A 13021-nucleotide genomic window follows, 5' to 3' on the forward strand; every position below is an offset into this window, starting at 1 on the left:
TAAAAGTTGGGGGTCCTGAAGATTCTGTCCTTCAAACCTCTAGCAGTTCACTAGTTGAGTGTCCCAATAGTCCCCATGGGCTTTAAGATAAAGATAAAAATGTTTAACATGACTGTCTTAATTTGACTACTCTAACAAAGTACCATAGACTGGGTGGCTTATAAACAACAGAAATTTATTCCTCACAGTTCTGGAGGCTGGACATCTGAGGTCAGGGTCCTAGTATGGTTGGGCTCTGGTGAAAGCCCTCTTCCAGGTTGCGGACTGCTGACTTCTTGTGTCCTCACGTGGCAAAGAGAGAGCGAGAGAGCTCTCTGGGGTCCCTTTTATAAGGGCACTAACCCTTCACAAAGATTCTACCCTTATGACCTAATTACCTCCCAAAGGCCTCACCTCCTAATACCATCAAATTGGGAGTTAAGATTTCAACATATGACTTTGAGGGGGACACAGATATTCAGTCCATTACAATGACCTACAGAATTCTGCACAGTGTGGTCCCTGGCTCCCTCTCTAGCCTAATTTTATATCAGTCCTCATCCATTTTTTTTTTAAACCTAGCCTTTCTTTCTTTCAGTTCGTTGCTGGTTAACACTTCCTTTTCCCTCTAATTGAAACTCGCTCCACCACCAATCTCCCCTTTATTTGCTTAACCCTTTCCTATCTCTCAGCTCAAGGACCATATGTCCTCAGAGAAACATTTATGACACCATCTGCCCCTAGGTGAAGTCAGGTCCAGTTTTTATACGCTCTTATGGTACCTTGATCATTTTCTTCAGAACGTTGACCTCAGTTTGTAATTATGCATTCATCAGAGTGATCGTTTACTGTGTTTGCCTCATTAGGCTGTAGACTCCACAATACTGTCCGGCATGCCCTTGAGGAACTGTTCATTTCATTTTTCAATCTTTTTTGACTCTGTTCTTCAGATTGGACAATTTCTCTTTACCTATCATCAAGTTCATGGATTCTTTCCTCATTCATTTCCATTCTGCTACTGAGTCTATCTAGCGAATTTTTTATTTACTGTATTTTTTAGTTCAAAATTTTTTACTTGCTTCTTTTTTACTGTTTCTATTTTTCTACTGTAACAAGTATCTTCCCATTCATTACAACTATGCTTATGTTTAGCACATGAAATGTAGTTATAATGGCTGCTTTAACATCTTTGTCTGATAATTCCAACATCTGTGTCATCTTGGGTTGGCATCTGTTGATTTTCTTTTCCCTTAAGACAATCATTTCCTAGTTCTTTATATGTCAAGTACTTCTAGATAATCTTGGACATTTTGTCCTGTAGACTCTGGCTCCTGTTAAAATCCTCTGAGGAATATTTAAAAATTTTCTGTTTGTTTGTTTTAGCAGGCAATCAACTTGCTTAGTTGCAGATCATAAATTCTCTCTTTATTTTCTGTGGGCACTGGTCCTAACCTCAGTTGTTTCCAAAGCCTTTGCTATGCTGCCTTTGGTCTGTCCCATGCATGAGCCATTCAGGGGTCAGTCTGTGACTGGGGCAGTGGGTTTTTGTAACCTTACTTCAGTTCCTAACGCCATTGCTATGCTGCTTTGGGCCTGTCTCATGCATTCACAGCTGGAGGAGACCTAAGACACTTGGTTGGGTTCATACACAGAATTAAGGAACTCCATTCCCCAGCTTTCTCATCTCTTGAATCCATGCCCCCCAACCCCCAACCCCCACTCTGTATTTCTCAAGGTCTCTTTTCTTGGTTTCTCTAGTCAGAAAATGAGTTTTTCTCTGCATTTTAGCTGCCCATAATGCCATAAATATGGCCTACCCTTGGGGAAAAGCTGCTAGAGGAAAAAAACAAGGATTCCTCACACTCTCTTTGGACTATAGGGTCTATTTTCCCAGCTCTGCAGGCCATAAAAACAGGTTTTCTATTATAGTTTGGCCTCCTCTGCTGTCCTTGCACAGGTGCATGACTGGGGCCTGCCTTCAGGTCAAAGATGCAATAGCAAGAGAAATCCACCCCTGTAGGTTTGACTCTCCTTCACAACCCACCTGCTTTTGCTTACTTCTCAGAGTCCTCAGGTAGTTGCTCTTTGCATTTTATCCATAGTTTTTGGTTGTGAGCAGTGGAAAAGAGGTTGTAGTGGCCTAGTCCATCTTGGATGGAACTGGACGCCTGTGTGCTCCATGAGAGGAGGGACTATATCTGGTTTTACCCTTGATCTGCATAGTACCTAGCCTGTGGTAGGCACTCAATAAACATATGTGGGATAGACACTGAGTGAACTGAGAATAAAAAAATGCCAGACATTCAAAATGACAACAAAAATAAAAACATTCTTCATGGTTAACAAGAAAGGCATATTTGGTAGAAGAGTAAGAGATTCTAACACCAAGAATAGGTTTTTCAAATATATTAAGAAAAAGGAAGCAAATTATAGAATGAATAAGACCCTTAATGATTATGCTGCAAAGACAGATAAAGAATCAACTGGACAACTTAGAAAAAGGTTCTGTTCCTCTAGAACGAAAACTTACAGTGTGGAAGTTTTGAAGAACTAGAACCCCGGCTAGGGTAGAATTTTCATACAACTTTAATGGAGGAAGTTGAAGAGGAACAACTAGACATGAATAACGTGGGGTCAGAAGCAGGTTGGACAGGATACGTGGGCCTCAACTCTCTCCGCATTGCCCCTTTCCCTCTTTTTAATACTGTGCCTGTCCCCTTTCTTCTCGGCCTAGATATCTCCTCATCTTGACTTTCCTTTGGACTTCTCTCTTCCCCGGACACCTCTTTCTCTCTTATTTGACTGATTTTTAAAATGCGTATTTAATATACATTTTGTAATTTAAAATGTATATAAATTAAACTCATGAATTTTATCTTTCTCTTAGCGAATGGTTTTTTTTTAGGAGTCAATTTTTGATAGAAAGACATCTTGTCAACAGCTCTATGCAATTATTTGAAATAAATTTGATAAAAGCAAAAGCCTACCTGTGCAACTCAGAAGTAACTGGTAATCTGGGTGTCTAAGGGCTCCAGTGACTGCATCCTGTTAGGAGTCCTCTCATTATACGTCTGGATAGCTGGCATAACGGAAAGAATGAGGGCTTTGAAATCAGAAATATACTAGTTATATGATCTTGGGTAATTTACCATCTCGCATAATCTTTTAGTGGGCATAGTACTACCTACGTTTCCTATTTTGTGCCCACAGCTAGAGAAGGCAGAATCAAATTTGAGAACAGCCAGCCAAATGTGAGTTTACTGGACATCATGGCAGGCTATTGGTACACTAACAAAAAGAACACTTCATAGTGATTTATATTCCAGTATCTTACATTTATGATCACTTCAGTTTTTTTTTTAAATTTTATGCTATATTTATTTCAATAAGCTTCTTCAAATCCTTTTTGGAGTGAGGCACAGTATAAATACACAGATACTACATGCCCTGCTATTATGGGGGGAGTGAGAAGTCTGTATAGTCCATAGCAAAAGCTATGGTACTTAAGTGATTATTTCTATTAGAAGTATGTACTGTTATCATATTGCTAAGTTTTGCTTTTAAAGTAGTGGAAATTTTTGAAAGATTTAGAGGTCCTGTTTTCACCTGTTTTTATTGAATGTCTCTTTGATTGTACACACTAATAATAGACACTGTGCTATTGTAAAAAGAGTTGGGCAATTAAGCTGTTTATAATTTGCTACATAGTAATGAGTAAATTTCTTGTCAGTACACCTCCCTGTACCTCAATTCCAAACCTATAAAATGGGGTAGGGAAGGAGGATGTTAGATGGTCTAAGGCTTTATCACTTTTATGTCTACGCTTCTACTCTCTCATGGCCCTACTGTAAAGAAACCGGGAGAGAGCATTCCAGCACATGCTGCTTGGGAACTTCACATCTCATATAAACGTCATGTATATATATATGCATAGCACTTAAGAGAACAACTTCTTCTCTTTCCTTGGTGTGTTCTTGTACTGAATACTACATTTTGGGTTTTACCCTTTTGGAGCAATGTTGTGCAATAGTGACATCCAGTGACTACGCCACATACCATCAGCAAAAATTGATGGCCAATTCTTAGTCCTCTAAAAGTGGATGATTCACTTTGAGGCTTACCTAAATGCTTTAAAATCATTCCTCATCTCTCCCCTATAGACTTAAGAAATACTAATTAAATTTGACAGTAGCATTATCAATTGAATACATAATAACTGAAACTTCCTTCAAAAAATCATAATGCATACAGCGTTAAGTATAAACCATTCTGAGACTGCAACTTTCTTCCTTCCATTGAGAGTCGGTGGCAGAACTGGGATTTCAATTCAGGTGTGTTACAATATGTAGTCCACGCCCTTAGCCACTATACGTCACTGACACAGAATAGCATTTAACACATATGTATTAAATGAGTGCTGGGTGAGCACACGCATCAATATCTGTGGTTGTCAGTAGGTATTCCTTTAGAATCTTTGGAACTATTGCTGCCCTTCAGACAAAGAAGTCTGAGTTTACATCAAAGATCATCAAGTAAAAACAACTACAGTGCAAGTCTTTTTGAACAAATGAATTTGAGAGTTATATCCACAAAGAGAATATTCTTTATAAAGAGCATTCCACCTAGATCCATTTTTTCTTTTTTTGTGTGGAACATCAGCCCTGAGCTAACATCCATGCCAATCCTCCTCTTTTTTGCTGAGGAAGATTGGCGCTGGGCTAACATCCGTGCCCATCTTCCTCCACTTTATATGGGACGCCGCCACAGCATGGCCTGACAAGCGGTGCGTCCGTGCACACCTGGGATCCGAACCCTGGCCGCCAGCAGCGGAGCGCGCGGACTTAACCGCTATGCCACCGGGCCGGCCCCAGTTTTTTTCTTTTTTTAAGATAATGACTAGCTGGCATTATTATTCAATCAGGACAATAAAAATCTGGGCAAAACTACTATTCCAACAAAAACTGACTTTGTTACTGTTAAAATTCCTATAGAATTTAGTGTTTGTTCTCATTAATCAGATATTATCTTGAATTTTTATTCTTTTCAGGTGCCTAGATCTTGTTTCCACAATAAAGTGGTAAGGTATTCCAGGGTTCAGAGCATATTTTATATTCTGTCTTTCCCTTAGCACCAACACAGTGGTTTTCCTCACCTATAGAATAGATAGCAACAACTCACCCAGAAGCCAAGGTTGTCCACAACACGGCACACCTGTCTTGTCAGCTTTCTCTCTAGTCCTCTTGACCCTACATTTCAGTCAAATTCAACTGTGAAGTGTTCTCCCATGCATTGTTTGTTTCCTTTTATTTGCTTGGAATACCTTTCCACTGCACCTCTTCTTGTAAATGATATCTATTGCTCAAGGGTCATTCCAAAAAAAGTTTCCTGCAGGGGCACCGCAAAACTGGAAGTCGTCTTCCCCTTTTGAATTCTCACATCATTTGGTCACTTGCTCTCTCTGCCTTCTACCTCTCTGCTTGTCCTTTCTTGGGCTTCTTTACAGGATTCTTTTCCTCTATCTATTCCTGAAACGTTGAGGTTCCTCAGGATTCTGCCCTATGCCCTCTTCTCTTCTTGCTCTATATACATTTCTTAAGAAACGTATTTTACTCCTGTGGCTGCAGTTATGACCAATATGCTGATGAGCCTGGCCTAGAGAAGCCCTCTTGAGATTCTGACTAGCATATTTATTCATTGGATAGCTCTACTTGATCGTGTTTACCAGCATCTTAAGCTCAATATACATACAACTGAACTCAAGACCTTTCCCCACCAAACCTATTCCTTCCTCAGAGCATGTCCTATCTCAGAGAATGAAGCCACCATCCACCTAGTTGCTCAAATTAGAAACTGAGGAGTCATCCCTTCTACCTACTGCTCCTCCCTGCTGACATCCACTGAGTTACTAAATCATGTTAATACAAGCTCCTAAATATTCAAAAATTTTATCTACTTCTCTCCACATAAATTGCCACTACTCCAGTCCAGGCCATAAGCACCTCTCCCCCTAAACAATGGAATTGCCTCCAGTCTTGGTCCTCCCCCGTGTAATTTCCACAATGCAGAGTAACCTTCTAAAATGTAGAGTGATTATGGCAACTTCCCGCTTAATATTCCTCAATGGCTTCCCATAGAAGTCCAAACTCCTTAAGCTCAGCTTACAGAACCCTCTGTAGTAAGGGGTAACTTTGTCCCATTTATCTCCTTATTCTTCTCTTGGCATTCTAAACTTCAGCCATACCAAATTTTAGTTCTTCAAAGTTGCCATGCCTCACACCTCTGAGACCTTATACATTCTGTATGCTGCCTTCTAACCCCACACCCCTGCTTTTTGCCCAGCAAACTCTACAGCAGTTTAAGAAGTCCCTCTTGCAGACACTCTCTTCATATGCACTCTTATCATAGCATCTACCCCTTATCACAGCACCCACCTCACTACTGTAATTGCTTGTTTAACTATTATCAGTCTTTTGTTTGACGAATATTCACTGAGAGTCCACTATGTCACTGGTACTGCATTCTCCTCTGCAGACAGAATTTAGTTGATACAGGGTATTGTGGAAGCACATATGGTATGTGGGAGAGGGTCCAAGAAACGCCTCTTAGTGACTCGCATTTCCATGTATTTCCCTACTAGATTAAATCTGATTTCATAATCATTTCTGGGTTCTTTGAATTACCTAATACAGTGGACGGTAGGTAAATATCTAATCCCATTAACTGCTGGATTTTAAACATATACAAAAAGTTTTTGCATTGTAAGAGGTCTCCAGCTAGCCATTCCTTTCTACCTAGCAGAGTTTATCTTTGATCTCACTTTGGATATAAGGGAGTGTAAAAAGGGAAGAGGCAAACTTCTACAGTGAAAAATATGAGATTCATTGTCAGAACACTGTGGTTAATAATTCTGCCACTTACTAGGTATGTGTACTTGATCAAGACCCTTACTCTCTGAGCCTCAGTTTCTTCATCCGAAAAAGGTAGTTACAAAATCAAATGAGATACGAGAAAATAAAAACAGAGCACAAAATGTAAAGGGCTATCCAAATGCCATGATTATGATTGTTATCAGAGTGAGTACAGATCAGGTCTCCCTGTCACAGGTCATCCCAGCTCTACAGGCAACAGGATTTCCAAATCTCATCCTTCATTTTCCTTTTACTGTTTAAGAGGTAGGCTTTTGTACTTAAATAAATACATATTGATCGAAATGGTTAAAAAAAAAAAAAGGAAAAACAAGCCAAAAAATTTAACAAGTACATATTAAAGGGACAAGAGAGACAGAAGCACCAGCCTATGAGAATCTAGAATTTGGATATATGGTCCAAAAAACATTAGGCCACACTTACTTTTTTTTTATATTAACTAGAAGGGTAGGTGGCAGAAAAGAGTAATGATCTGAACCATTTCTCAGTAAAATGGTAACCCACCAAACTGGAAAGTCAGGATATCGGGTTCAAGAACCAGTTTAGCTGCGAACTTAACCACTAATACCCAGGCAGTCTACCCACCCAACACACTGGTCTTTCAGTTCCTTGATCTCCTTGGCTCCTATCATCTTTTTTTCCACCCTATCTCAGCCACCCACTCACAAGACCACAAATGTCAAATGGCCACTCCATCTGGCCCAGCTATGCTACTGTGCTTCTCTAATATTGCTGTAGACTGAATGTTTGTGTCTCCTCAAAATCCCTATGTTGAAATCCTAAACCCCAATGTGATGGTATTAGGAGGTGGGGCCTTTGGGAGGTGATTAGCGCATGAGGGCAGAGCCGTCATGAATGGGATTAGTGCCCTTATAAAAGAGACCTTGAGAGCTCCCTTGCCCCTTTTGGCCATCCATGGGCCAGGAATTGGGCCCTCACCAGATACTGAATCTACTGGCACCTTGATCTTGGACTTCCCAGCCTCCAGAACTGTGAGAAATAAATTTCTGTTGTTTATAAGCCTATGGTATTTTTGTTATAGCATCCCAAACAGACTAAGACAAGTATGATTGCCTTCTGTCCTCCCAAATGATTATTTTATACCTTCTCTTTGCCCCTTAAACTGCCTACCCAAACATTCCTCCTCTCCTCTTACTGATCATGCCTCATACCTTATATTTCATTGAGACAAAGAGAATCAATATTAGGCAGAAACTCTCTCACCTTCTAATCACTGAATCTACCCATCTACCTGCATCTCTACTTACACTCACTACCTTTCTTCCTATTACTGTAAATTTTATGTTCATATTCCTAAGCCAACACTTCTACATATTCCCTGGATCCTATCCCCTCTTGTTTTCTCAAAGACTTTAGTCCTGTAATACACACATTCTCTGTTATACTATAATGTTTTTCCCTCTCTACTCGATCATTCCCATCAGACTTTGTATCCCCATCTTTCAGAATCCTACTTTGACCTCACATATTCCTCAATTACCTCCATTTCTCAGCTCTTCGTAGTAAAATATCTTGAGATTTCTATAGCGCTATATCCATTTCTTCACATCATGTTTTCTCTTCCTTGTGCTTGTCAAAGCACATTACTACATGTTGCCAAAATCCAATGGTCAGATCTCTTTATTTTACTTGACTCTTCAGCATGTTTCAACACCATTGGCCATGCTTTGTTGTCTTGGCTTTTAAGTCACCACACTCTTCAGGTTTTCTTCCTACTTCATGGGCTACTGCTTCTCCATCTCCTTTGCTTGCTTCTTTTCCTCTGCTTTACCTCTGATCATTGGAATGCTCTCCACGAACACACATTCTCTAGGTAGTTTTTCCTACATGCTGATGACTCTCAACTTTTATCTTTGGTCCCTTACACAGAACTCAAGACTCACAACTTGCTTTAGATTTCTAATAAGCATGTCAAACTTAAGTAGAGCAAAATAAGAATACCACCCTCCCATACTTTTTCTTCCCTGCTCTTTTCCAGTTTTGAGTACAACCATCCACTCAAGCTCAAGACAAAAACCAGGAGCTTCTCTTTTTTCCTTACCTCTATATTTAAAACATCACCAAGTCTGTAGGCTCTGCCTCCAAATATATCTCACATCCATCCATTTCTATACCACTTTAGCCCAAACTACTGTCATTCCTTCCTGGATTACCGCAAGTGTCATCTGCTATCAATCTTTCTCCCCTTCCCCTGTGACCCACTCACCACATGACAGGTGGAACAAACCTTTTTACAATGTAATCAGATTATATTACTCCCTTCCAGAATACTCCCTACTGGTTTCTCATCACACTTTACATAAATTCCAAATGTATACCATGGGTAGATCCCCATGGCTGATTCAAAGCCCCACATGACTTGGCCCCTCCCTATTTCTCCACACTTACGCTGTACCACTCTCTCCACATTCTAGCTACAGCAGTCTTTACAATGTTCCTTGAGCCAAGCTCTTTCCTACCTTTGGGCTTTTGCAATTGAAGTTCTCTTTACCTGCAATGCTCTGATCCCAAATATTTTCATGCCTGGCTTTTTTATATCAGTGAGACCAGCACAAATGTCAGCTCCTCAGAGAGGCCTTCTGTAACCAGTTAATCTAGAGTAACCTCTCCCCCAGTCTCTCTCACTGCACACTGTTTTACTTCTTCACTGTACTTACCATTATCAAAATGTTCTTGTTCATATATTGTTTACCTGTTTATTTTCTATCTTTGTTCACTAGAATTTAAGCTCCATGAAAACAGGAATCTTACCAGTCTTCCTTACCATTGTATTCACAATGCTTGGCAAAGTAGTAGATTCCTTAAAAATATTTGATGTATGCCCATCCCTGAGCAAGTCACTCAACTTCTCCAACTCACGTTTGTGGGCTTACTATTGCCAGACTCAGCTCTGGGTCCAGGGAATACAAGGCGAATAAGGCAAGGCTCCTTGAGAATCTCATCCATTTATCCCTTCAACAAATATTTACTAACGTATATTGGAACTAACTGTGTTCCAGGTCCTGTTCAATCTCACTTTAGTTCCCTCTTCAGTAAAATGGAGTTTTGTTAACCAACTCTATCTCACAGAGTGTATGAACACAATGAGTATGAAAATTATGCACAAAAAGAGAAGTGCTATAAAAATGTTACCTTACATATTACTATCCCTGCACCTGTCTCTTTCGTTTTTTGTCTGGTAATGGACAGGAGCTTATGACGAGAGAATCAACTGACAAAAACAGGTGTATAAACTCTGCTACTCATAGAAAGTAATAAATATGAATAGCTTTTCACAGGTACATAGTGACTAAGATGTTTAACGCATTAATTCTTTAGATGTGATAGTAGTGTGTTAATTTTCCGCACTTGTGTTGCACAAATAATTCTATTTACCCATATGGAAAATTAGGGAGTAGGGTGTGGCCTCCCTCAGCGCCACCTGGGACAATCGCCCCTTTCCATCACCCCATCTGATCTTTCATAGACTGTAGGACACACATGGAGGGGCGTCAGGGACCTGGTGTGGGCCTGCAGAGCTCTTAAAACGCCTCCTAAGTGATGCGCCTGACACACGGTACATGTGCAACAACTGCCTAACCCTTCAAAAGCATTGACCTAAAGTGCTGTCCGCTGTGATAAAGCCAACAGACACGGGGGCGGGTGAGGGGTGTGGGGGTGGAGGTGTGGGGGGGAGGAGAGCTTTCCAGGATCAGCAACCAATCCTGGAACACGTCTCCAATCACAGGAGCATGTGAAGGGTCATTTACAGATATTCAGTATTAGGACAATAGGCTGCCCCTAATGAAACTAATTTTGCGGTCAGTCCGGACTGACAGACCTCTTCTTTCTGACTTGTGAGCACCTGTAAGACGAGAGAAAGAAAGAGGAGGCAGGGAGGGAATAAGGGAAAGCGGCGCGAGGCAGACGAGGGAGCGAAGAAGGAGTCGGGGAGAGAGGCGGTGGTCCGCGGCCGCCCGCGGCGCCGGGCGGAGGAGGGACGTGCGCTCCCGCGAACGGAGGGGGAGTGGCGGTCCTGGGGCCGCCGGAAGGGAACCGCCTGGAAAGGGAGAGTCGAGAAAAACGGACCCTACCTACAAGTCCTTTAGCATCCCCGCTGCCCCGGAGCGGCCCTGGCGCCCAGCAACCGCCGCGCAGACCACGCGCCGCTGTGGGAGAAGCCGCCAGGACCCGCCCTGCGCGCGGGTCGCGGGGCCAGGCTAAAGGTGGTGGGCTCGGCCGGGGCGGTGGGGCGGGGCCTGGGCGGGGCTGGCGGCGGCGGGGCGGGGCTGGCGGCGGGAGGGGCGGGGTCTGGGCGGGGCTGGCAGTAGCGGGGCGGGGCTGGATGCGGGGCGGGGCTATAGGCGGGGCCTAGGCGGGGCCTGGGCGGGGCGGGGCGGGGCTAGCGGCGGCGGCGCGTTGTAGTGGCGTGTGGCCGCCCTGGCCTGCGGAGGCGAGGGTTCCGGGATTTCTTAGGACCGCCTGATGTGTTTTCAGTCTATTCAACCCTTTCCTTTCAACGTCTCTTCTGAATATTGGCCTACTGGAGTGTAAAAGTCCAGGGACAGAGTTGACATCACGGGGCCCTTTAGCCAAAAGCGCCAGGGGCTGCACATGCCAGAAGTAACTTGTCAAAATTCAGATCACGTTACCCCGTAAGTCAGCTCAAATGTAGTGCAATCGCAGAAGGGCATAGTCTCTGGGGTCAAGACTGTCTGGGCTCAAAGTTCAGCACTGCCACTTTACAGCTATGGGACACAGGCAAATACATGATCTCGAGCTGCGGTTTTCTCATCTGTAAAGGGTGCGCTGGTGGTGTGACAATAAATGATTTGATACATGGCGAGTGTCTGGAATAGGGCTTGGTGCAAAGTAAACACTCAATATCTTGTTATGTAGAACCTTAGGTGTCCTCCCCCTACCCCCTGCCCAGGAAATCTTATGTGGTTAGGAAACAGGGCTGCTCCGGTTGAGGGTGGGCCCAGAAGCTTTGAGTTCTCAATCCCAAAGGTGGTCCATAAGGTTCCTCTAGTGGAATCCCCAAGCTCCCTAAACTATAGACAAAAACAACTATTATTGCACACCGTCCAAACTTCTTAGAAAGACAATCTGCCCTTTTCTATCTAATTTTTCTCCTGATGCTCCGAACAACTTTCACTCCTGCACACACAGTACTCCTTTTTGCCTCCGTGCTTTTTCTAAAGTTATTTTCTTTTTTTTTTTTAAAGATTTTATTTATTTATTTTTTTCCCCTTAAAGCCCCAGTAGATAGTTGTGTGTCATAGCTGCACATGCTTCTAGTTGCTGTATGTGGGACTCGGCCTCAGCATGGCGGGAGAAGCGGTGCGTTGGTGCGCGCCCGGGATCCGAACCCGGGCCGCCAGTAGCGGAGCTCGTGCACTTAACCGCTAAGCCACGGGGCCGGCCCCCCTAAAGTTATTTTCTATTGGGAGTGTTCTCTTCTTTTCTTATTTATCACTTAAGATCTGATTCAAATTACAACTCTTTCTTGGGTGACTAAGACATTCTCTTTTCATCGTAACCCCCGCCCACGCATGGTGTAGACATCTCAGCAAGGATTGAAAGTTATTTTCTCCCTTGTTTTCGAAGAGTAGACAAGGTCTTCTGTGGTTATAGGGTTAAAGAAATGCCTTGTTCTCATGGTTGGGAAAGGAAAAGCAGGTAGATCCCCGAGGATACTGGGAGGAGGGACAAATGGTAGAGCTGGGAATGAGGACCTTTGAGAGGAGCCTGACGCCCTCCAGGGCACTGCTCTGTGCCCCACATGCAACGGACTGCTGGAGGTTAAGTGCTTTAGGGTCCATCTAAGGAAGTGGAGGGCACATCAACCAATGGAGTTTTTGGGATTCTCACCAGGTCAGAGGGCTCAGCCAGCTTTGAGTTAGTCAACTAAAACTTGTAATATTACCTGCTCCCAAAATGGCATGAAGCAATTCCCACCTGTTACAGAGAACTACAGAAATTATTCATATAGAAATATGTTCTGAAAAATTTCAAAAATAATGTCTTTCATTTATTTAAGGACAATATGGTGAAATTTTGATAATGGCTTAAAAAATCTAAAGAAACATCTGATACTTTTCCTTGTAAAAAAT

At 42.6% G+C, this 13021-nt stretch overlaps 1 protein-coding gene across 2 annotated transcripts in view; it reads right to left on the reverse strand.

The window, feature by feature from the left end:
* The window catches only part of SLC9B1 (solute carrier family 9 member B1), a 67074-nt gene extending 55960 nt beyond the window's left edge, over window positions 1-11114 (reverse strand). Inside the window, exons 1-2 of one of the 2 annotated variants that reach the window (XM_087434656.1) lie at window positions 11000-11092; window positions 2967-3058 (exon numbers count right to left, since the gene is read on the reverse strand). The gene's annotated coding sequence lies outside the window, so the exon portion shown is untranslated. Of the gene's footprint in view, window positions 1-2966; window positions 3059-10999 lie in introns of both variants that reach the window. The other variant, XM_014787918.2, reaches the window with a different exon arrangement.
* Window positions 11115-13021: the final 1907 nt, after the last annotated feature.

The sequence above is a fragment of the Ceratotherium simum genome, chromosome 8 (assembly GCF_057802395.1).
Source record: "Ceratotherium simum simum isolate JZ-2026a chromosome 8, ASM5780239v1, whole genome shotgun sequence".
Lineage (NCBI taxonomy): Eukaryota > Metazoa > Chordata > Mammalia > Perissodactyla > Rhinocerotidae > Ceratotherium > Ceratotherium simum.